General features: G+C 35.4%; 1 protein-coding gene across 6 annotated transcripts in view; it reads right to left on the bottom strand.

The window, feature by feature from the left end:
• The window catches only part of HECW2 (HECT, C2 and WW domain containing E3 ubiquitin protein ligase 2), a 449633-nt gene that overhangs the window by 176427 nt on the left and 248324 nt on the right, over positions 1-24882 (bottom strand). Inside the window, exon 1 of one of the 6 annotated variants that reach the window (XM_074215436.1) lies at positions 14005-14630. The exons of the other annotated variants lie outside the window; for them this stretch is intronic. The gene's annotated coding sequence lies outside the window, so the exon portion shown is untranslated. Of the gene's footprint in view, positions 1-14004; positions 14631-24882 lie in introns of those variants that run through there. 6 annotated transcript variants of the gene reach the window in all.

The raw sequence follows: 24882 nt of genomic DNA, 5'->3' as shown, positions 1-24882 counted from the left end.
CCATTTATGCCCTCACAGCAGCAAGACAATCCTTTTATACCTCCATATCAATTCACTATCCTACTCATTATAGTGAATACCACTTCTTCCTTTCTCAAATCTCCCATCACTCAACCCCTCTCCAACCTCTCACCTCACAACCTTGTCTCATATTTTGCTGATAAAAAATGAAGCCATTCACCGAGTGAATAACACTCAGTTGTCTTCCACCACTATCTCTTCCTCTTCCGTCACATATGTCTCCATTAAAAGATGAATCCTTCTACCGATCAAGGCAAACCCCTGTTCATGTACAACTTATGTCAAAGGTTACAATCGACAGATTCTCCCCTTCATACAGAGCACCATGAAGATTTTTTGGTGCAGTTTTAAGCTATTGTCTTGTTCTCTTTACTGTCTTTTCTTGTCTGTATTTTACTGGCCACTTCCCTGCTGCCTAAACATAAGTTAATGTCTTATTCATCTGGGAAAAAAAAACAAAAACACTTTTCTTGATCAATCATGTCCCACAGTACTGTTCTATATTTCATCTCCTTTGCATGCTAACATCCTTGAGAAACCTATCCTACTGTCTTTTTCACTTCTTTTCACTTCTAGTCTGGCTTCACATATGATTATTCAACTGAAACTGCTCTCTCCAAAGTTACCAATTAAGTCCTTTCCCCTTTGTTTTTTGTTTTGTTTTGTTTTTATTGTTTTAAAGGCCAAGCCTTTTCTCTATCCTCATTCTTCTTGATCTCTCTACAACCTTTGACACTTTCTTCTCCTTGATAATCTTTTCTTTCTAGATTTTTGAGATGCTATTTTGAGTCTCCTATTCTACCATCTGAATGCTCCTTCTCCTATATAGGTTCTTCATCTAAGTCATACTTGTTAATCATGGGTGTTCCCCAAAGCTCTGTCCTAAGCCCTCTTTTTTCTTTCTTAATTCTACTTCATTTGAATTCTCATGAATTCAATTATTTTCTCTATGCAGATAATTCTCAGATCTTCTTATCTTGCTTTAATCTCTACCTTTTCACTTCTGGTCTGACATCTTCAACTACTTGTTGGATATCTCAAATTGAATATGTCATAGAATTCTTCTGAAGCTCAACATGTCAAAAACTGAACTCATCTTTCCCCCCCCTACAAATTCTCCCTCTTTTCTAATTTCTTTATTACTGTTGGGTTATTACCATCTTCTCAGTCCCCCAGGTTCACAACCTACATGTCATACTCCCCCCTTTCTCTCTGACTCCCCCTGCCATATCCAATTTGTTGTCAAGTCTAGCTGATTTTACAATCATCACATCTCTCCCTTCTCTTCTCTGATAATGCTACCCTCTTGGTGCAGACCCTCAACTCTTCATGCAATAGCCTGTTGATGAATTTCTGGCTTAAGCCTTGCCCCATTCCAATTCAACTTCCATTTAGCTATCAAAGTGAGCTTCCAAAAAGCAGGTGTGATTGTATCACCTCCCTGTTCAAAAAAACTTCCAGTGGCCTCTTATTACCTCTAGGGTCAAATTTAAATTACCTACTTTGCTTTTAAAGTCCTTAATAATTTGGTCCCTCTCTATTGTTCCACTCTGCTTAACCCTTACTCCCCTCTAGTCTCTAAGATCCTATAATACTGACTTCCTTGTTCTTTTCAAAAGACATTCCATCTTCTGATTTGGTGCATTTTTAATAGCTATCTAAGATGCCTGAAATTCTGTCTCTCTCCATCTCAGACAGCTAAGCTTCCCTGGTTTCTGTAAGTTCTCAGGTAAAGGTCTATCTTCTGTAAGAAGGCTTTCCCAGTCCTTAATATTCTCTCTCTCTCTCTCTCTCGCTCTCTCTCTCGCTCTCAATCTCTCCCCCACCTCTCTGTTTTTCTTTCTGTCTGTTGTATTAGTTGTGTACATGTTGTCTTCCCTGGTCCTTTTGGCTAGGGACTGTTTCTATGTTTCTTCATATTCCCAGGCTTTAACACACTGGCTTGGTAGAGGATAGGTGCTTAGTAGTAAACAGTTGCTGACTTCACTTAATTTCTGGGCACTTTCCCCAAGAATATTTTTTTAAACACTATATATTGAATTTCTTTATTATTTTTGGTGGAGAAGATATTAACAATAAATCCTGACTCTATAGCAACCCCTAGGACTAGGCTAAATTCCTGCCTATTGTGGAAGATCTTAAAAACTCTTTCTTCCAACTATGAGGGGGGAAGGTCAATAACTTAACCTAAGTTTGGGTTTTCTTATTTGTAAAAATGAGTATATATCTTTTTTTTTCCCTAACCAGTCCTCATTTTCTTTTGATGATCCCACAATATCTCTTCAGGTACCAAGGAAGAGTTCTAAGAAAGTCTTTAATTTGACACAGAAACACCAAAAACAAAGCAAAGCATTAAGGTAGCAATAGCAAGGTAGAGAAGATTAAAAAACATCCCTTACCCCACACTCCATGTATTTAGCACTGTTTTCATTGAAGTTTATACCACTATCAACACCAATAAGTTGACAAATAATTATATTCTTATAAAACTTGTGAGTTTAAATTATGAAAGAGACTGTGCTTATCATGAGAGATTTGAGGAAAGTTAAAATGACTTAATAAAGTACCCCTGCCACTTAGATGTCATGAATTGTAGGTATAAGATTTCTAAAGAAAATAACCAGTTCTAGAGGGTATGCCTTTTAAAATTTAAAATTCCAAGTGTTAGGAGGAAACATAGGACAGTGAAAGAGCCTTGTCTGGATGTGGGGTGAAATTCCACCTTGGATGTTTACTAGCTACGTGACCTTGTCAGGGAACCAAGAATTGCCAATAAGAGAAAAGGAGCTGATCACTGAGATGCCACAGTGGTGAACCATAGGCAGCTACAGAGGTGACAGAAGAACACCCAGACAAGCAGTAGGTCCAAATTTATGACAAAGGATATGGTCAAGCTCCAGGAAATATGGCTTTGGACAAAAGCTTTTTGTTTCCTCCAGTTTTCCTGCTTTTAACTTTTCTAGTCTCTTCTCACAAATTATATTTTTAGAATTTTTTTAAAAAAGTGATCCTACAGTAGCTCTGAAAGAACATGTATATAAAAGATTTTGCAAAATGTGACTGATATCTGGTCAGACTCCCAAATTCTAGTGAAGGTCATCCAAGGAGGATTATTTTTTAAATCATATAGAAATACCTAATGAGATGGAAGCTATAATATATACAGAATAAAACCCAGGGTCTCTGCATTATAAGGCATTGCTGTCTAAAAAAGACACATGAAATATGGAAATGGAAATAAAAATAACAAAAGAGGTCCCCCCCCCAAACACTCTCCTTTTGCTATTTTTCTTGCATTTTATATTTTGGTGGCCGGGTAGGAGGCAGTGAGGTGTAAAAGAGAAAAGAAAGCTTTATAAAAACCTGTCAGTTAGATTGAAATTGGCAACCAAGATGGTTTGGAAGTTGAGATTTTTCTTTTTCTTTTAACTTCTAGGGAAAACAACATGTTCTGATTTTTGGAAATCCAGAGTCCTCGGTTTTGTGCCTGTAAATTGAAGGACTTAAGTTACACATGATCATAGATCATAACTCTAAATAGAGTTATAAGATATCTAAGTCTTAGAAGACACCTAAATTAATCCTTACCCACCCCAGCTTCTGATTTCAATGGATGAGGAAACAGAGAAGTTCTATGCTTTGTGAATATCAGAGACAATAACTGAATCCAGGTCTTCTGCATGGCATCCCAGGCTCAACCCAACTCTATCTTTAAGCATCTATGCTTCTCTCTGTATTTCTACTAACCCATCTTTCAACTCAAGACAGATCCCAGGCTATAAAGCCTGGAAAGGACCTCAAAGATCAATTCATCCAATCCCATTTTACTGATGAAGAAATCCAGAGGCAACTTGTTCAAACTCTCACAAAAAAAATACAGTTGGGAATAAAGATCACACTTTTTGTCTTCAAATCCAGGGCTCTTTACAGTGGATAGAGCACTGGTCTTAGAAACAGGAGGACAGGAGTCGGAATCCAGTCTCAGATATTTGCCACTTACTAGCTGTATGACCTTGGGCAAATCACTTAACCCTGAATGCTTCACATCCAGGGCCATCTCCATTTGTCCTGATTCATATCTGATCACTCAATGTGACCCAGATGGCTCTGGAGGAGAAAGTGAGGCTGTCCTTTGAAGAGGAAGGACAAACATACTGTGAAAAACAGATGTGTAGGACAGCCACAGAGAGGGGAAGAAAACCTGAGTTCAAGTCCTGCCTCTGACTCTACTGGCCATTTGAATCTGGGCAAGTCATTTAACTTCTGTGCTCCTTTTAAAAATTTCTTTTACATTTTTTTATTTCTTTTGCCTGGGTTTTCCCCTTAGTTTTAATATAGATATATGTTAAACATGATTGTACATATATAAATAACTTTTACCACATTGCTCACTGTCATGAGATGGGGGGGGGAAGTGTTAGAAAAATATGGAACCCAAAGTTTGCAAAAGGATGAATGTTGAAAACTACCTTTACATGTAATTGGAAAAAAAATTAAATAATAATCTCAGTACTCTAAACATCTCTCTGAGATAATAGTATAAGTTACAGAAAAAAAAACCAAACCAAACCAAACCATGTGGAACTGTACTGGTAGGAGTCTCCTCATTTGGAAATTTCCTGTATTAGTGAAATCACAAGTCTAGTTCTTATCTGGAGCTCAAATAAAATGATCTCAGATTCATTGCTTACTAAAATCCTATTTCCAACATTTCATCAAGATGTGAACCTGGTAATGACTTTGGGGAAACAGGATCAAAAATACCCATGCTCATGTCTGGCCTACCACATTAGAAAGGCTTTGCAAATAAACTCATCAGCAGAATATACATACATACATATATATATATATACACACACACACACACACACACACACACACATATATAGACAAAGACACACATATGAATACATATTCACAGAGATACACATATATAAATAAACACATTAGTGCATAGATGTATATCTATATATAGATAGATAGACAGACAGACAGACAGACAGAGAGATACATGGATACAAATGTAGACATAGATAGAAAGATGGATTTGCCAACCTGGAACAAGTGACAAAACTTATGGAAGTACTAAGGCACCTCTGTAAAACAGCTATCAAGTTTAAAAAATGTAAACTTCTCCAGTAAGATGCAAGTTACATAAAGACTAAGACTTTTTATGTGTGTTTTTGTTACTGTCTTATACAAAATGCATATCATCATGCCAGACTTGACTAATATATTGTTTAATTTTGCTGCTCACTGTTTTTCTCCAAACGTTTTTCTATCCTTTGCTATAAGGGATGACTATTTGAGATGGGCTGGAAATAACTGGGAAATGTAGGGGATGCAACAACAAAATATACCAAGAAAAAATTAATGAATTTACTGAATTTAATTGTTCAGTCAAGAAGCATTTATTAAATAGCTAATTGCTATGCTTGGATACTTTGCTAAACTCTGGTGATACCAAGAAAGAAAAATACCAGTTTCTGCTCTGAAAAAGCTCATGGTCAAGGTTACAATCCATATTGGTTGATTGGTTGATTCTTATCCTTTGTTATTAAAGAAGACCACTATGACTGAGACAAATTACAGTGTGTCTGACTGTGGTTGATCAGACCAATACAAACTTAGAATGCTGTACCACACAGGTTGGGCACAAATAGTCCTTGTGAACACTTGGGGTAGGTTGTCTTAATTTATGTATATCATGATTCCTTTGAGCTGCTTCATTTCTGTGTTTCTTATAGATTGAAGTATCCTCTCTGATGAGGGCACACCATGCTGGGTAGTCCTATGCCAGTGTTTCCCATGCTTACAATCAATTCTAAAGTTCTTCAGGGTATCCCAATATCACTTCTTCTGAACCCCTTGTGAGTTCTTGCCCTGTGTGAGTTTTCCATAAAATAATTTTTTTTGGCAAATATTCATCTGGCATTCTAATAACATGTCCAGCCTATTATAGTTGTATAGGTGGAATGCCAGGCTAGGCAGCATATCTTGCGATAGGACCACAGTATCTGGTATCTTCTCCCGTCAGGTGATCTTCAGAATCTTCCTAAGACAATTTAAATGGAAGCAATTCAGTTTCCTGGCATAGTGCTGGTAGACTGTCCAGGTTTCACAGGCATATAGCAATGAGGTCAGCACAATGGTTCTGTAGACCTTCAGTTTGGCAGTCAGTCTAATTAATATCTCTTCTCTCCCATACTCTCTTTCAGAGTCTCCAAAATACTGAGCTAGCTCTGGCAGTGGGAGTGTCAACACCATTGTCAATGTGTACCTCCTTGGAAAGGACTTTGCCAAAGTAAGTGAACTTGTCCACAGTACTCAAAACTTCTCCATTTGCTGTAATCAATGGTTCCATATATGGATGGTGTGGTGTTGCCTCATGGAGCACCCGAGTTTTCTTGGTGTTAACTGTTAGACCAAAATGAGCACAAGTGGTAGAGAATTGATGCATACTTTGTTACGTCTTTGCTTCAGAGGCTGCATAGAGGACACAATCATTTGCAAACAGATCATGCACTAACATTTCCTCCACTTTGGTCTTGGCTTATAGCCTTTTCAAGTTGAAGAATTTGCCATCAGTGCAGTAGCTGATTCTGAGGCTATGTTCATTCACATTACTCCCCAATAAATTTGAGACTTGGTTACCCCCAACCTGCATTAGCCCACCTGGCTAAATGATTTACCGGGGTATGACCACTGTGCATGCTACAGCTTCTTGGAGCCACAGGTGAGAGTTAGGTGGCTTAGATGGTCATCAAAGGTAGAAAGCAGCCTTAATGGGGGTTTGGCAGTCCTCCCACCAAGGTACTAGTCTTCCTTGAGCATATCCTACATACACTAGGGGCAGCTAGGTGGTGCAGTGGATAAAGTACTGGCCCTAGAGTAAGGAGAAACTGAGTTAAAAGCTGACCTCAGACACTTAATAATTACCTAGTTGTGTGATATTGGACAAATCACTTAACCCAGTTGCCTTGCAAAAAAAAAGAGTATGTTAAGTAAAACAAGAAATGTTCCTATCAGCTACCAAATAGTCACATGGATATAAAATCCATATTACAGAAAGAGCAAACACTATTAGCTTCTTGAAATATTGGGATAACTAAAATATTTTACAGACCACATCTTTTCAAAAAATAGGGTGGGATGAGAGAAAAATAGTGTAATGGGAGAATAGAAAGGAGATCAGAAAGGCTACGCCCCAAAGATAATTGATCTATTTTAATATTCTCTCTGTGTCTGGATATAGTACATCCAAAATTTCATTCTGAGTTTTTTCTCCCTTGGTTATCCAGAGGAAAGAGGTACAGTGTTCAATTATGTTGCAAATTTTTGTGAATTTGTGAAATCTTTCTTCCTTATGGATAAGTTGATTTTTTTATTTTTATTTCTTTTGATAAGTTGATTTTTAAAAATTGTTCCTGTCTATTAAATAATTTTTAAAAACTTTGGATGTGTAGAAATAGTTTTTGGTCACATTTCACAGCATACACAGCTCTTTTTCAATATATGGCGATGGGAAGTATCAAGAATATTATTTTTCAGATAAGATCCTCAGACCCTCAAGACCAGCTGAGATCACATGACTTAAAAGTCACCTGGCTCAAAATTTAAGCACAACCCTAGAAGCAGAATTGCCAACTGTACCTGCTACTTACTATGAAATGCTTTTCTCCTTTACCTGCTCTTGCTCCCCTTTTTGCCTCTTTCTCATGGTATCCTTAAAAGGAGCTAGATTGTTATAATTTTTCTGTGCCCCTGAACATCTCTATATACATACTCCTTTGTGTCTCCTCTATGTCTCCCTTCCCTCATCTTCTGGTTTCAATAGAATAATGCAAAGGGTGGTCATGACACAAGTGAATGTTAAGGGACATGTGCAGAGTTACTGGTTCTGGAGTTAAATGCTGTGAAATGTGTGCTCAGAGTTAGCTGAAAGTCATTCCTTTACCTGCTTTGTTATTTCTTCAGCAGCAAAAAAGGACTAAAACTTCTACAGAGTTGTTTTGATAAAGACTTAGGACTACTGTATTCAGGATGTTAAAATAATCTAACATAAAGTAACATAATCAAGCTTAATGATTTCCCAAAGTTTCCCCAAACTTTGTCTACTCTAAATACCACCCCCCCACACACACACACAGACACGGGTGCTAGCAATTTCATAGTTGGTCTATAGAAGTCATCTATTACAACCCAGATCAAAAAAAGCATCTCCTCTACAATATAACTTTGCTTGCAGACATACAAAAATGGGGAAACCTACTTCTTCCAAATTATAAGGTTGTTCTTTATTCCAAGCTTGACTTTGCCTCTTTGCAACATCCACTCCATAGGGTGCTAATTTTCCTTCAGGAGTTGGACATGTAGCAGTGGAAGCTACCTATAGAGGATTTGGGTATTTGGATATCTTTTTTCCCCTGTTTCTAGAAAATATATTACCAGTTTGACTTAAAATAGAATTTAAAAGGTACTAGAGTTAGGACTAAGCAAACTATGTGAAACCTTGACCAATTTCGAGCAAAATTTAAATACATTTTCCTAAACAATAGCCAATAAAGGTATTTCATAATAAAATCAGAAGATAGATCTATGGGTTAAAAAAATCACAGTTAGAGATAGTTGTAACCAGAAAAGTCTTTTCAGGACATTGTTTTGTTTTATGATAGACTTTTTCCTCTCTGGTACAGAATAATGTCTTAGAAATAATTATTGATAAATTCCTCCAATTGAAAAAATATTACTTACACAGAATTACAAAAACCAGGAGCCCACATTTTACTGACCAAAACTAAAACATATAATATAGTGGGAAAGCAGAATAGAACACCTACACCAGGTTTAATTCTAGATCAGTAACAGAGGGTTAGCATTGATTACATTCCTTTTATACAATTTTAGCTTTAAAATTTCCAGGACCCTTCAGACACACACACTAGTACTATCTCATTATTTTTTCCCTTGCTTTAGATGTTTTCTCCCCTCCTATGTTTTCCCTTTGGCGAATAGAAATTATAAAGTAGCTTTCAAAATGAAGCTTTTTTTTTTTTCAGAAAAATATGCATCCATGTGTATTTAAAGAGTCAAGTAATGTCAAAGGTTGTAATTTAGCAAGAAACATTACTCCAGATTCAAAATGTTACCTTCAGGAAGAAATGCTCTAAAATTCTACAATCTTCCAACCTCTTCCAACTATTAGTTCTGACTTGACAAAACACACTTCTCTCTGTGGCCAAAGGTTAAAGGAAACTTTCATTTGAAAAAAAGAAGAAAGAAGAAAGAAGGAGGAGAAGGAGGAGGAGGAGAAGAAAATTTTAGTAACTTGGGTTAAAGAAAAATATACTTGAGACATGGAAGTGCTTAACAAAACAAAATGTTCTAAAAGTCACAAAACCTACTAGTTCTAGGGCTCCTCAATAAGCCTCATAGTCATAAGAAACTCATATTTTTTCCTTAATCTCTAGGAAAGTATTTTGAATAGAAGGGCAAGGTGAAACCAACTTAAAATTATAAAACCAACCAGTAAGAGCTTTTAAAGTATCCACTTATTGTGCCATTGTCCTAGAAACAGTGCCAATATAGGTCCAAGGATAAAATTGTTGCCTATTCTCAATGAACTTGCATCCTAATGGGGGGAGAAGACATATAAAAACATACACAGCATAAATGTAAATTAAATACCAATACATACAAATAGTTAGATATAAAGTAGTCTGGGTGGAAAGGCACTAGTGACTATGGGACCCAGGAAAGACTTAATGGTGCTTAGACACCTTCCTTCTTGAAAGAAGAAGGGATTCTTTTTTTTTTTTTTTGCAATGCAATGGGATTAAGTAACTTGTCCAAGGTCACACAGCAAGGTAATTATCAAGTGTGTGAGATCAGGTTTGAACTCAGGTCCTCCTGACTCCAGGGCCAGTGTTCTATCCACTGAAATACCTAGCTGCCCCATAAGAACAGATTCTGAGGCAGAAATAAGGAAGGATTATGTCCCAGACATGTGAAATGACCAGTTTAAAGGAGAAGAAGATGGGAGATGGTATGTCATGAGTAAGGAAAAAAAGACAAGGTTGGTAGTATTTCAGATTACAAGAAAATAAGTGATATTCAATGAGGCTAAAAAGACAGGTTGAGGATATATCTTAAAAGCTAAACAGAAGGGTTTATATTTTATCCTAGACACAACAGGAAGCCCTCAAATTGGTTGCATGGAGAGTCATCTGCATGATTAGCTCTTAAGGGAAAAACTTTGGCAGCATGAAGAGAGCCATGAAACAATCTCAACACTCTCTTTGTCTGATCATTCTCCTTTAAACCTTCTTCCAAGCTATATCATATTCCTGGAATGCCCACCATTAAGTTACCATAAACTTTTCCTTTTTCTACCTATCCTCTGCCCCTACCCCCTACTCTCTTCTTTTCTTTAACTCCAAGAAGTCTATCTTTTCCATGAAAACTTTCGGATGTAATATCAAGAAAAATGACTTTTTCATCAATCCTATTTTTAAAAATATAAATATTTATCAAGCCTACCTTTACCTTGAACATAATTTATCAAGTTTGCCCTTATCTTTAACATACTTTTTTTTAACCATTGGTACCCTTAACCATCTATATGAGGTATATCATCATTATCATTATTTTGAACATTACATCTTTGACTTGATTTTGTAGGGCACTGCTTTGTTTTTTCTTTAAATGTCCAAACACCTTCATTTCCTAATTTCACTTTTTATTACCCCTTTAAATACACTTATACATATGTATGTATAGTGTATACATTATTTTCTTTGAAATTTAAAATTTTCTGAAATTTAAAAAAAATTGTTTTGGAGCAGCTAGGTGACACAGTGAATAGAGCACTGGCCCTAGAGTAAGGAGTACCTGAGTTCAAATCCATCCTCAGACACTTAATAATTACCTAGCTATGTGGCCTTGGGCAAGCCACTTAACCCAATTGCTTTGCCAAAAAAACACACTAAAAAATTGTTTTAATTTGAATTTTTTGAACACACTCTGCTTTATTTTATTTATGAAGTGACCCAGAATTATGTGTTAAGTTTTTAGCCACATTAACTCATACGATAATCTGTTATGCTATAATAAACTGGGAGTTTACAGGGTAAACAATGTCAGTTGTGCATAATTTTTGAATAGGACATTAAAAGTATTAATATGACATAATGAGTTCAACAGAGGTCATTCTTCCTGAATCAGCATTTAACCAGGGTCCCTATAATGAGTAACAGGGTACTTATTAAGTTCTACCATTCCCCTATGTTACAAAACCAGTGCCCCTAGGGACATATAGTCAACAGAAGATTCCTTAGCAACAATCATTATGAAAAGTACCCAAGACCTACAATGAGATTTTAATTAAATACTTTCCCATTATTTCGTTTTTAACAGTTAGCAACACGTAAACACTGAAATACCTCTGTAAACAGGCTCATTTTTCAATATTGGGTGAAGTTCCTAGAGAATGTTTGGTTCTTTCAGGAAGTTTAATGTTACTCTTACATAGTGTCTCTCACTAGAGGGCTTCTATATGCTTGACTATAATTATTTAATTACATATTAATGCATAGAACATAAAATATAGGAGTGTGTTTTTTTATTGGGATATCTATGGGAATTAGCATTGGGATCATGTTTTATTTGGAAATAAAAGCAAAGTATTTTGAATTGATAATTCAGCCTATTCAATATCTATTAAATGTCTTAAGCTACAAAAAAGAAAACAGTCCCTCTATCCTCAAAGAGTTTACATAGTTCTGAAAGATCCCATGCTCTCCTCTGAAGTTCAGACTACAAAAAGTTTCCATTCTTTTCCTATCTTAATAATAGTCAGTATAGTGTGCTCCAGAATATTTTCCCATCTTCTGACTGGGTTGCCTGGATTCCTTTAGATCGTGGCTGAGTCTCTTTTCTTTTCTTTTCCACATTTAGCCTCATTCTCTTCATCTTAATCATGCATTTTATCTAATACCTAACAAATCTTGACCTCTGCCACCATTCCATCTACCTATCAGGGACTACTACACCGAAGAACTCATCATTACTCAGAAATACATTAGCTCCAAAAAACCCTTTGATACTAAAATTATCCTCTCCATTTCCTTACTTTTCCTAAACTTATCTTATGATTTATAATGAGTACTACTCCCTTGACCCTGTGCCCTTTTGTTCTGCAAAGTATTCCTTATTCCTGTCCATACCCCATTTCGGCTTTGCTTGCTTCCTTGATGACCCAATAGTCATCCCAACAACACATTTGACATCAACCTACAATTATAGTCCAAGTGCTCCTTAAGTCAATTTCAGTGCTTGTAAGGCTGACTTGTTTGATGGTTCAATTGAAACTCAATTTAATTATCAATTTATTTGCTATTAAACTGAATCTTTAAAATTTCATTTTTGTTCCTAGATTCTGTAATTTGGCATTTTCAGAAGATAGTTAATAATTTTAATGAAAAAAATTAATGAAAAAACATAAGGCTTGTCCTCTTGACTCTTATACTTCAGAAAATTTAAAATTATCATTAAAATTATGTCCAGTAGTTGTCAAAAGGATTGGGCTTCCATAGGTATTTTAAGGATATACATTTTATGTATATTTTTAATAAACTTAATTTGATACTAAGTCCTCAAATAACTGGTATAGAGGGGAGGAAAATAATAAAAATCTAACAAAAGAGTTTGTATGGTCTATAAGTCATTCCATTCCTTTAAGTTCAGGGCTCTGTCCTTAAGTTTAAAATGAAAGAAATCAATTCTCCTATCAAATAAAAATAACAGCATTTAGAAGGTGTTTCACTATGCATACTTGTCCATACCAGGTAGAAACTGTGTATTTTTATGGGAACTAAGAATTAGTGAGCCCCTGAAGAGATGGACCAGAGCTCAAGGTCCCTCTCTGACACACTTACTAGCCGTGTGTACGTCTGTGTAAATCACTTATCCTGTCAGTGTTCTCTTTAGTCTAGGAGACTCACTAAAGCTATGAAGTAGAGAAGGCAGCATAAGTTTGATAGAGGCAGTTTCCTCAGCTAGACGTTCTTTATACTAATGCCATCATCATCATCATCATCACCATCATTTGTGTATTATTTTTAATTTTGCAAAATATTTTGCAAATATCTCATTTGATTCTTACAATATCCTTGGGAGCATGGGTGCTGTTATTATCTGCATTTTTCAGATGAGGAATTTGAGGTAAAAAGTTCTTAAGTAACTTGATAAGGTAGATACTTGTCTGAAGTCATAATGCATCTTAGGTCTTGCTGACTTCAGAATGAGTGTTCTAACCACAGTGCCACACAGGTTCATTTCCCAGCCTCCCTATTATAGTTTATATGATCTACACATTATTCCAACTCCTTCAGCATCTAGACTTCTATTCTTAAATTAAAATGTTAAGAATTGATTTTCCTCTCAAATCAAAAGAGCAGTGACTAGGAATGTTTCACTCTATGTCTACATAAGCTTTAAGTAGAGACATTTTGTATCTTCATATCACTGGCAAAATATTTTGATAATGAAGCTTTCCAATCCATTAGAAACATCATTTATGATTCCAGTTGCACTTGGTAATGAAATCTATTCAGATTCTTAATCCAATACCATTTACTACAGCAGTCAAGGAGATAGACATCATCATCCTTCTATATTCCTAATCAGACAATCCCCTTAAAAAGGAGTTGGACATCTTAGCTGCTACAGAGCTTTGCAATGATAGGCTTGGGCACATATTCGAAAAATTGTGATATGCTGAAAGTCTAGCCAGAGTCTACTCTGTTGAGAGAATGAGGCACAAATTATTTACTTTCCCTTGCCATGCTGTGAGAGAAAGGACAATTTGTAAGCTCACTGCAGGAAAGGATAACAGAAAGAACTGCAAATAACCCCAATACCTGGTTTATCACAAAGCAAACCTGGCAAGAATGGAGCAGATGTCACTGTACAGGGAAATCTTACCTCATGTTATCCCAGAGAGGCTCTGCCTTTTCCAGAGCTAAGTGCATCCATCACTTCAGACCAGATTCATGAAGCGGCAAATAAGAAAAATAAGTCATTCTCTGTGAGTTCATTCTCTTTTGCTAAACAACAGGTCTATCTTCACAACATTCAAGGGAGTGATCAGGAGAATCAGCAGAGGGGAGAAATAAATTCAAAGCTGATCCTTTCCTCTATCTGTTTCCCAGACACTCCTGCTGCTTCTCTTCCCTTTATGAGAAGTATCCGGTAAAGGAGCATTTAAATGGGGTGCTAGGAAAATCCCAACTCATTGGGAGAGTTCTGTCCCATTGGGAGAAAGCCTGACAACCTCTCCAGGCTTGAATGAAAGCTTATCTGTGTTTAGGCATCCAAAGTAAAAAACAGAATTGTATTATGTCCCTTCAGCTCAGCCAGCTGTGGCCACTCCCCTGTAAAGGGTACAGGATGCAATCGGCCCATCCTCCCTCAGCTTCCTTCCTTTACTTTTCCATGGGAGAATTCCAAAGAACGAACTTTGTGAACACACACACACACACACACACACACACACACACACACACACACGTGAAATGGATTGATATCAAACTAACTTTTTATTTTTTTAAGTATAACCATGAGTTACATTAAGCAATGAAACAACTCAATGAACTTTGATAATTAATTGAAGTAGAACCAATTTCATTAGAGGAAAAAAGGGGGCGAAGGAATAAGTATATATATATATATATATATATATATAATATATAATATATATGTATATATATATATATAGTGCCTAGTATGTGCTAAGGCCTTGCACTCTACAATTATCATTTCATTTTATTCTCACACCATCTCTGGGAGTTAGATCCTGTTATTTTCCCCATTTAACAGAAGAAGAAACTAAAGCTAACAAAAGTTAAAAGACTTGCCCATAATCACCTAGTATGTGTTTTAGGATGTTTTTGAATTCAGGCCTTCGTAACTCCAGGCCCAGCACTCTATCTGCTTACAGGCATGATTATTTAATGAAATAGCTATATGGGATTCTAGCCAACATATGGGAAGGGATGATAATGTGTAAATTAATGGTTAAGGGAGTAGCCTCTAGAAGGTCTGGAAAGCTGGGGCTAGGGAGAAGAGAGAAAGTTTAGTCATCTAAGATTGATGGTCCTACTGCTTATAGGCCCAGCTGGGACAACAGAAGGCACTCAATAAAAACTTGTTACATGAATGAATGAATGTTTTCTTTGTATTGCAATCTTTGTCTCTCCACAAAGCACCCAATTCCAATGACAAAAGAAAAAAATTCTATAACAAGTGGACTTCATGAAGAAAGAGAAGCTGATTGAATTTAAACACTTTTCCATTAATCAACCCCCAACTACTTTTTAACCCAGAAATTAAAATGGTCCTGAAACTTTAAGGCATTTCAAAGGCTATGGATTAGAAAACTGAGAAGGTATGTGGACCACGTTCTCTGAAGGATACCTTTCAGGTTACAAGCTATACACTGAGGGGATCCTCCAGTAGTTTAAGGTGATCTAAGACTTGAAAAGAAACTCAAAGCTCACAGCAGATGTTCTGGATTTATCCTATTTCTAAATGGGCAGTTAGGTGGTGCAGTGGATAGAGCACCAGTCATGGAGGACCTGAGTTCAAATCTGACCTCAGACACTTGCCACTTAGTAGTTATGTGACTTTGGGCACATCACTTTGATGCTGGGGAAAGATGAAGAGAATTGTGAATGGAACAGAAAGAATTTGGGTGGAGACATAAATTGACTCTTGAGAGATCCCCATTACCATTGATTCCCTGTTTAATGTAAAATTTGTATCCTTTTCCTTAGGCTTTACCCTCTACCTAATTCCAGGTTCATATAGGGGAAGGGAGTTTACCTTTTGCCATCTGGGTGAGAGGGAAGACATAAAAACCTGGGTTGGACCCTGGGTGGAGGCTGCCTCAGTCTTCTCTGACCATGGCCAACACTCTCCCTTCCTATGTCTTGCAACCTTTTAAATAAATTTTTGTTTTATTTCGACCCATGTTTTCCGGAGTCTGAATAATGATTCCTCATAGGCAGAACCAAACCCAAGTAGCCAGCAGCTAAAACTTGACTCTTATTACCTTGAATCAAGGGTCATCTCCAATCATTCTGATTTACATCTGGCCACTGGACCCAGATGGTTCCAGAGTAGAAAGTAAGTCTGGTGACTTAGCACAGCACCCCCTGCGGGTCTTGGCATTACCTCTCTGATGTCATAGTCTTTTTTTTTGAGAACAAAGGACAAATAGCAGCAGCAGCAGCAGTTCTAAATAATTCAAGGTGTCTCTAAATGTCTTTCTAGCTCTAACACCTTATGAATTTATAAAACAATCTTTCCTAGGTTTAAGGAGTTTGGGCTAAAAAGTGACCAATGAACTCTGCTCCACAGCCTCCTAGCTCCCTATCCCTTATTAATAGGAGCAAAAGAAAATAAAAACTGCAGGACGATAGCACATCTTTCAAGAGATGAATTAACTTTTCTTTTACCCTAAAGACCTTCTGGAATAACTACATTCCATAAATTAGCAACTTACTAGAGGTCCCTCAAAAATACTGATGTCTCTTCACTCTTTTCCAATTATGAGCAGGGTTATCTATAGTCTTTGGCCTTCTATTTATAGCTACAATTATCATTTATGAACCTAAGGTTGCTTATATAAAAAAATATAAAAAAGCTAAAGAGTACCTGATAGCATGTCTACCAGTCTTGCTCAAAAGTATAATTCTTGCTAACTCTCTGGATTATGAGACTTGGTATCTTTTTTCTAAGACCTAGAGTTTTTCCCTGCTTGAGCTAGCCTCCCTGACCTTGACTAATTGTCTAAAACACTGATATCCTCCAGACTCTCTCTCCTATAAAGACCTTGAAGGGACCTTAGAAGTTGTTCTGGATTGGGTCTAATTCAAGAGAGTCCAATTATACAGGCTCATGGTTAGCATTTAATGAAGCACTGGTGCACTGTAAAAATACAGATTTTAAAAGGTTATAATTCTTGTTTGAATTTATATTCAAACATTTCTCCCCTCCACCTTTATGTTTATCACAAGGATCAATATCATTGAGTCAGGAAAGAGTTTCTGAAAAGCAAAAGGAATTCCTCAAAACCTCTAGAGCACTAATTCCCAAGAGGCTGAGCCTTTTGAATTAAAATGGAGAGAAGACAGAGGAGGAATGGGGGGAAGGAAGCAACTAAAGAAATCTTAGAGTCTTTAGTTCCCCAGGCCAAACAAATGTCAAGGACAGCTTCCCAGGCCTCTTAAAGAGAAACCAGCTCTGTCTACTTAAAAACAAGCATTATGCCTATCAACATCTAGGGCAAACCCCCTTGATTTATAGATAAGGTGGTTGAGATTTGTATAGTATTAAAGGGGCTTTTCCAAGATTAGAATTTAGATCCTCTGACTCCAAATTCAGTGGTCTTCCTATTTTGCTACATCCCTTCTGTTATGTTGGTTCATTGTCCTAGAGCACTGGATTTGAAGCCAGAAAGATTTCTGAAAACAGATGTAGCCTCAGATACTTACCTTGGGCAAGTCACTTAAACCTATTTGTCTCAGTTTCCTCATCTGTAAAATGAGCTGGAGAAGAAAATAGAAAACCTGTCCAGTATCCTTACCAAAAAAAAAAAACCCATATGGGGCAGTGACTGAAAAATGACAGAACAACATCACAAAACTAAAACCAAGTACAATTTTCTTGTATAGAGTTTAATTCATTTCAAAAATGAAAGAAAAGATTTTTCTATTCTCACCAAAAGAAATCAAAAGATGCTATCATCTTCACTATGCTGACTTAGCATGCTGTTCCTTAAATTTCTAGCTGCTATGCCACCCCCCAAAAATATAGTGAAATAGAAACTCATATTCACATATAAGCTTAGACTAAGGATATATTTTAACTGAAATGCACTAAATAAAGCATACAGGTGACCATTTGGGGAACTCTGAGAAGCACTTCAAACATAGCTCATTTTATTTAAAGTGGCATTATATTCCTCTACCTCTTCAGTCCTTAAAGATTTAAGATGACTTTTATTATTCTCTCTAGTTCCCAAGCTTTATGTATTCTATTGAAAGCCCATCAAAAATAAGGGAGAAAAGAAAGAACACTTTGCACCGTCATATAGTGTTGTTTGAATTACAACCCAAAGAGCATTAAAGTAGCTGTCAAAATATGAAATGAAGCAAGTTTTGTATATAGATGGCTTTGCAATACATATGACAGTCCATTTAATCACTATAGAGTTGCCTGTAGGGTAGCTTGTTCAATGTTACAAAGCTAATTAGTATTATTAGAGACAGAATTTGAACCTAGGTCTACCTGACTGTACCATCCCATGCTATCTCTATGACTTAAAATAAAAGGTGGGAAAATCCCATAGTCCTTATGTTTTATAAAATATTCAAATGAATCTATTTTATTTTTTCATGTAATCCTTCCATTTTTCACTTTGCAATCAATCTCTGCTTATCCATACTCTACAACTCTTGTCTATGTTCATCCATAACTTTGAAAGAGCAGGGCTACCTAATGTTTCAAAAGTCTTTTTCACTTTCTTACAAAATCTCAAGAGTATTGGAGATACTCTATTCATCCTTCAATCTTGCCACATGACCCTTCCTGCCAAAAAATGTCTTAATGCTAGCCTTTATTCTTGTTTCTCATCAGAATCCCCTGTTGGTTATATGTTATAGTCTACTAATACCCACCATGTACCTCTCCTTTTTTCTTTGTATGATCTTTAGTTGTTCAGAGACTGATACTCCATTCCTCTACAATATAGCAACACTAGCAGAATTTTACTTGATTTTACATTTCAATTTTACTTTAAAAACAGGGTCATCTGCATTCCTGAGTGAAAAAAACTAATTTAGGATAAAATACAAACTCCTCTCTTTGGTATTTAAAAATATTTAAAAATCACAATATGATTCTAATCTTTAATTTCAGACTTTTTATTATGTTACTGTCTTTTATGAACTCTACATCCCAGCCAACCTTGCCATATTTAATAAAAAGCTGCCTTGTTAAACAGGCCTGGATTACTTTCCTTCCTCACTTTCACCAGGTAGAATCCTGAGCTTCCTTCAATGCTAAACTCAGGTTTATCAACATAAGGCTCAGTTCATCCTTTCAGTTGCTTCTATCTTCACTATCAATCAAACCATAAATATTTATTTATAGGCATGAACTTCTGGCACTGTGCTAAGCTCTGGGATACAAAAAAAGAGACAAAAAAACACTCTTTGTTCACAGAAGCTTACCAGTACTACTCACGAATAATTTTATTTACCTTAGACATATGTGTTGTCATTGTAATAGAATATATGCCCCTAAGGGGCAGGTACTATTTTATTTTTGTCCCTGAATCTCCAGTGCCAAGCAGTCCGGTCCCCCCAAAATCACTGCACTATACAAAATTGCACAATAAAAACCCCAGGGCTTATGGGGAAACTGGTGTTAGGAGAACAATATTTAACAGTCTTAGTAGTGACACATTAAAAAAATGAAACAGGAACCCAATAAAAATAGTAGTAGTTTTACACATATGACATACTGAAGAAATGCATAAAACCTACAAACAGGATGGCAGCTGTACTGCCTTGGGCTGCTGTACTACCTGCAAGCCTGGATCTGATGCCCAGGGGGCTCCAGACTGGCTAGAGTTGAGAGAGTATCCTAGGATAGACGATGGAGGATAAGTTGCAGTCTGTGAATTATTACAAAGTGATAGCTTTCTGCATTCTCAATGTTTCTTGAGGGGAAAAAAAATCACATGTGAGCAAACTTGAAATTCTTGGTATACAAATGGTTTGCCAATATATCAATCATAATGGCACAAATTCATGTCTTTAAAAAGAGTGTCATGGTAGAATTAATTGTGCTTAATGCATACATGCTTGCTGAATGAAAAGACCCACAAAAGTATATTTTGGTGATAATCTGGTATTTGGATGCCTAATGGAATCAGTCATAATCAATATAAATTAATAATAGATTATATTCAAATTGTGCTTTAAGATTTACAGACAACTACCTATCTATATCTATATCTATATCTAATCTATATCTATATCTATATATAATTTGCCAAAAAAACAGTATTTTGCTAGAGTGGTTTCTTTTTTGGAAAATTTAATAAACAGAATAATGAAGAATAAAGTATAGAATTTTAGCTTGAAATTCAAACTGTTAGATTGAAATTCAAACTGACTTTTCAGGTTATTAATGAGGAACATGCACTATAAAAATGAATTCAGATTTGGAATGAAAAGAATGAATAAAGGATTTCACTCTTCCCTGTAAAGCTCATTACTTTTTCCTTGTGTTTATGTACTTTACACATAACATTGTCATGCATCATGCAAGCTCTAGACTATACAAGTCCAATTCTTTGGGGGTTTTACTAGAGATTTTTCAGTGTCATTACATAATGAACAGAGTAATTTATTCTGTATATACTGGATGATCTTTAGGAATTTGTATTACATTGTGAACTTCATGTGAATTTCAAAAAAAAGAGAGAGAGAAGAGAAAAGAAATATCCAAAACTTCATAGAAAAGAAAAAATTTGCTAAAGAATCAATGGTAAAATGAATGATTATTTCATTTCAAAAGTGTATGCCCATTTAGCTTGGGAAGTCATGTATTTCAGATCTAAGCAGTGTTAAGAAGTTGGACTGCATATAATATATCATTTAAGTTCTCAGTAATCATAGTTTCTACCAATCATGATAATACTAATTTTAAGGGAAGAAACTTGGAAGTCATATGGGGAAAAAAACACAGGTGGAGAACTAATCTATAGTATCTATGAAATTCAAATCAAGCAATATTGTTCCACAAAATCTACTACCTTCTATCTGACTTGTAAACTACCTTGCCTAATCTTCTGTCTCTGTCAGTGAAAATAAGAAGAGTATGGTTACACTCATTTACATCAGTCTCAAAAGTTAAGAATATTTTCTCAAGACATCATTTCTTTTAGGCTCTCCTTTCTCTCCTCTGAACTCTTTTAGCAATCTTAGCTCTTTTTAAAAATTTAGTAATTAGAAGAATAAACCCAATAAACACTAACACAATAAATATAAACCTCCCCTCCATCTCCTCCTCCTCCTCCTCCTCCAACTGTTATTGCTGTTGTGATTATTCAATTATATCCAACTCTTTGTAATCTCATTTGGAGTTTTCTTGGCAAAGATACTGGAGTGGTTTGTCATTTCTTGCTCCTCATTTTTTCAGCTGAGAAAATTGAGGCTTCCAGAGTTAAGTGATTTTCTCAGGGTCACACAGCTAATAAATATCTGAGGCCACATTTGAACTCAGTTCTGACACTATGCAGTGTACTACCCAGCTGCCTCTTTTATCCTTAGTACTTGTATAGCTCTTTAAAGAATTAAAAAAAACTCTTTTCAAACATTATTTCATTTTATTGTCATAATAACTTTGGTAGGTAAGTGTTGCTATTTATGTCCATTTTACAGATGAAGAAGGTGAAGCAGACCAAGAGCAAGTGACTTGACCAGAGTCTCAAGGCTAAGTGGCTGAGGCCTATTTTTGAACTCAGGTCTTTTTCACTTCTGATCTAGCACTCTATCCATTTTACCACTAACTGCCTCTATCTTAAAATAAAAAAAAAAAAACAAGGACAAACTGAATATTAATCTAAAAGTAAAGAGCAAGTACTTCAGGCCCATGGATATAAGGGATATCTCATCTTACTGTTTTCCTGAACTCTAGCTAAGGTCTGTAATGTTTGCTTTGAATAAGAAGCAAGGAGGGCCTGAATTTTGAACAATGTTAAAGCTTAATGCTGGACACATTCTATGAAGTTCCTGTTTCAGGTCAGTATAACCCCTAAGTCATCCCCTGCTGTGTCTGACTTTTGCTTTATGAACATTGCCAAGAAAAACTATTTGTTTTCCTCTCTAAGTTAAACAAAATGTTTATAAAAAGGTGCTAAGATAGCCTGGGAATACAGATCAAAACACATAATAATCAGAAAAGTCATTGCCCCTCCCTTCACCTGTAGGGAAAAACCAGTCAAAAGTCAGCAAGAATACTAAATTATTTTTATCTTACATGGATGAATGAAGAGCAGCTCCCCTTTAGGCTGTGGACTAAAGATAAAGACACAGGTGAAAGCTGACACGTTATTACTTCAACGAAGTTAAAGATGTTAAGGATCAGTCGCCAACAGAAAATAATCACCTCTTTAATTTGCCAGTTTCTATTGTGTTTGTGCAAGTGCACAAAAATTTTTTTAAAAGATATCATTTACAGACAAAGAATTCACTATGGACTGAAAGGTAGTAGGATCCTCTCCCAGTTCTGACACTTAACAAGTTTGTATGATCTTATTATTAATTAATTTAATCTTAGTTTCTACATCTGTAGAAAGCAGGGGTTACACTAGTTGATTTTTAGCATTCCCTTCTAAAGATAAAATTCTATTATTCTGAAAAACTATTACCCCTCTCTAGGTCATCTTTTAGAATATAATAATAATCAATAGACAAAAATAAATGATCATTATTTGATTGACAACTTAATTCAATAACAAGAAGCATTTATATATCATATACTTTTATAAGCAACTAATACTACTTGACCTCAAGGAGCTTACAATTTTCAATTTTTTCCTCAATTATATGTAAACAAAAATGTTTATTATACTTTTTTTTAAATTTTGAGTTTCATATTCTCTCATTTCTTCTCTCTTCTTGAGAAGGCAAGCATTGGGATATAGATTATACATGTGTAATCATGCAAAAACATTTCCATATTAGCCGTGTTACAAAAGAAAACACAGAAAAAACAATAAAAAAAATCCTAGAATAATAAAGTTTTAAGTATATGCTTCATTCTGCATTCAGACTCCAGGGGTTCTTTCTTTGGATGTGGATAACAGTTTTCATCATAGGACCTTCAGAATTGTCTTGATCTTTGTATTGCTGAGAAGAACTAAGTCGTTCACAATTGATCATTGTACAATACTACAGTAATCATGTAAATGTACACCTGGTTTTCTCATTTCACTCTGTATCAGTTGCTACAGGACTTCTCAATTTTTTTGGAAGTATCCTGTTCATTTCTTATAGCACAGCAGAATTCCATCACAATCATATACCATACATTGATCAGACATTCCCCAATTGATGGGCATTACTCAATTTTCAATTTTTTTACCACCAGAAAAACAGCTGCTTTAAAAATTTTTGTACATGTAGTTCTTATTCTTTTAAAAAAATTCTTTGATTTATAGACTTAGTAATGGTATTTCTGAGTTGAAGAATATGCATTGTTTTATAGCCCTTTATACATAGTTTCACATTGCTGCTCTCCAGAATGGTTGGATCAGTTTACAAGAATACATTGATATCCCTATTCCCCCCCCCCCCCATATTAGTCAATCCGATAGATGTGAGGTATCTCAGAATAGTTTAAATTTTTATTTCTAGATCATTTTAAATGATTCTAAATAGCTTTGATTTCTTCTGAAAATTGCCTGTTCATATCATTTGATCATTTATCAATTGGTAATTGACTCATTTTCTTAAAAATTTGACTCAGTACTCTCTAAGACAAATGAGACCTTTAGCAGAGAAAACTTCTGTAAAAATTTTACAGCTTTCTACTTTCCTTCTAATCTTAGTTGCATTGGGCTTGTTTGTACAAAATTTTTTAATTTGGTGTAATCAAAACTACCTAAAATGCTATATCTATTTTGGTTATAAATTCTTCTCTGACTCAAAATCTGCCAGGTAAAATATTCCATACTCTTCTAATTAGCTTGTGAAATTATCCTTTGCTAAATTATGTACCCATTTTGGCTTTATTTTAGTATATGCTGAGATGCTGGTTTCTAGCTAGTTTCTGCCAGTTGTTTTCTAGCAATTTTTGTCAAATAGGGATTTCTTGTCACAAAATCTTGGATCTTTGGACTTGTCATTTACTATTTTATACATATTATGTACCTAAGCTATTTCACTTATCTACCACTCTATTTCTTAGCCAGTACCATATTATTTTGATGATTACTGATTTGTAATACAGTTTGAGGAGAATGGCAAACCATTACATTATGTCTAATAAGAAAATCCCAAATGAGGTCACAAAGAATTGACCGACTGAAGAATAACTAACAATGATACAATCTGAGATCTAGTATTGCTAAGCCACCATCCTTCACATTTTTCTTTTCATTGATTCCCTTGATATTCTTGACCTTTTGCTCTTCCAGATGAATTTTGTTACTATTTTTTTCTAGCTCTATAAAATAATTTTTTGGTAAATTTGCATGGCACTGAATAAGAATATTAATTTAGCTAAAATAATTATTTTTATTATGTTGCCCCGGCTAATCATGAGCAATTAATAGTTCTTCAATTGTTTATATCTGACTTTAATTATGTAAAAAAAATATTGTGTTCTTATAGTTTGTACATTTGTCTTGGCAGATAGACTCCCAAGTCTATACTATCTTTTTTAATACTGTCTGCAGTTATTTTAAATGGAATTTCCTTTTCTATCTCTTCTTGCAGGACTTTATTGGTAAAAAAAAATAGAAATGCTGATGATTTATAATGGATTTATTTTATATCCTGAAACAGTTGAAATTCTTATTTCAATTAATTTTTGGTTGATTCTCTAGGATTCTCTAAGCATACCATCATATTATCTGCCAAATCATAGTTTTATTTTTTCCATTGCTTATTCTAATTCTTTCCATTTTCTTCTTGTCTCATTGTTACAGCTATCATTTCCAGAACAAAACTGAACAATATCAGTGACAATGGGAATCTTTGTTTCACCTCTGATCTTATCAGA

This window comes from Macrotis lagotis, chromosome 1, assembly GCF_037893015.1.
Source record: "Macrotis lagotis isolate mMagLag1 chromosome 1, bilby.v1.9.chrom.fasta, whole genome shotgun sequence".
Classification (NCBI taxonomy): Eukaryota; Metazoa; Chordata; class Mammalia; order Peramelemorphia; family Peramelidae; genus Macrotis; species Macrotis lagotis.
This window is presented reverse-complemented; position numbering and strand designations above follow the sequence as displayed.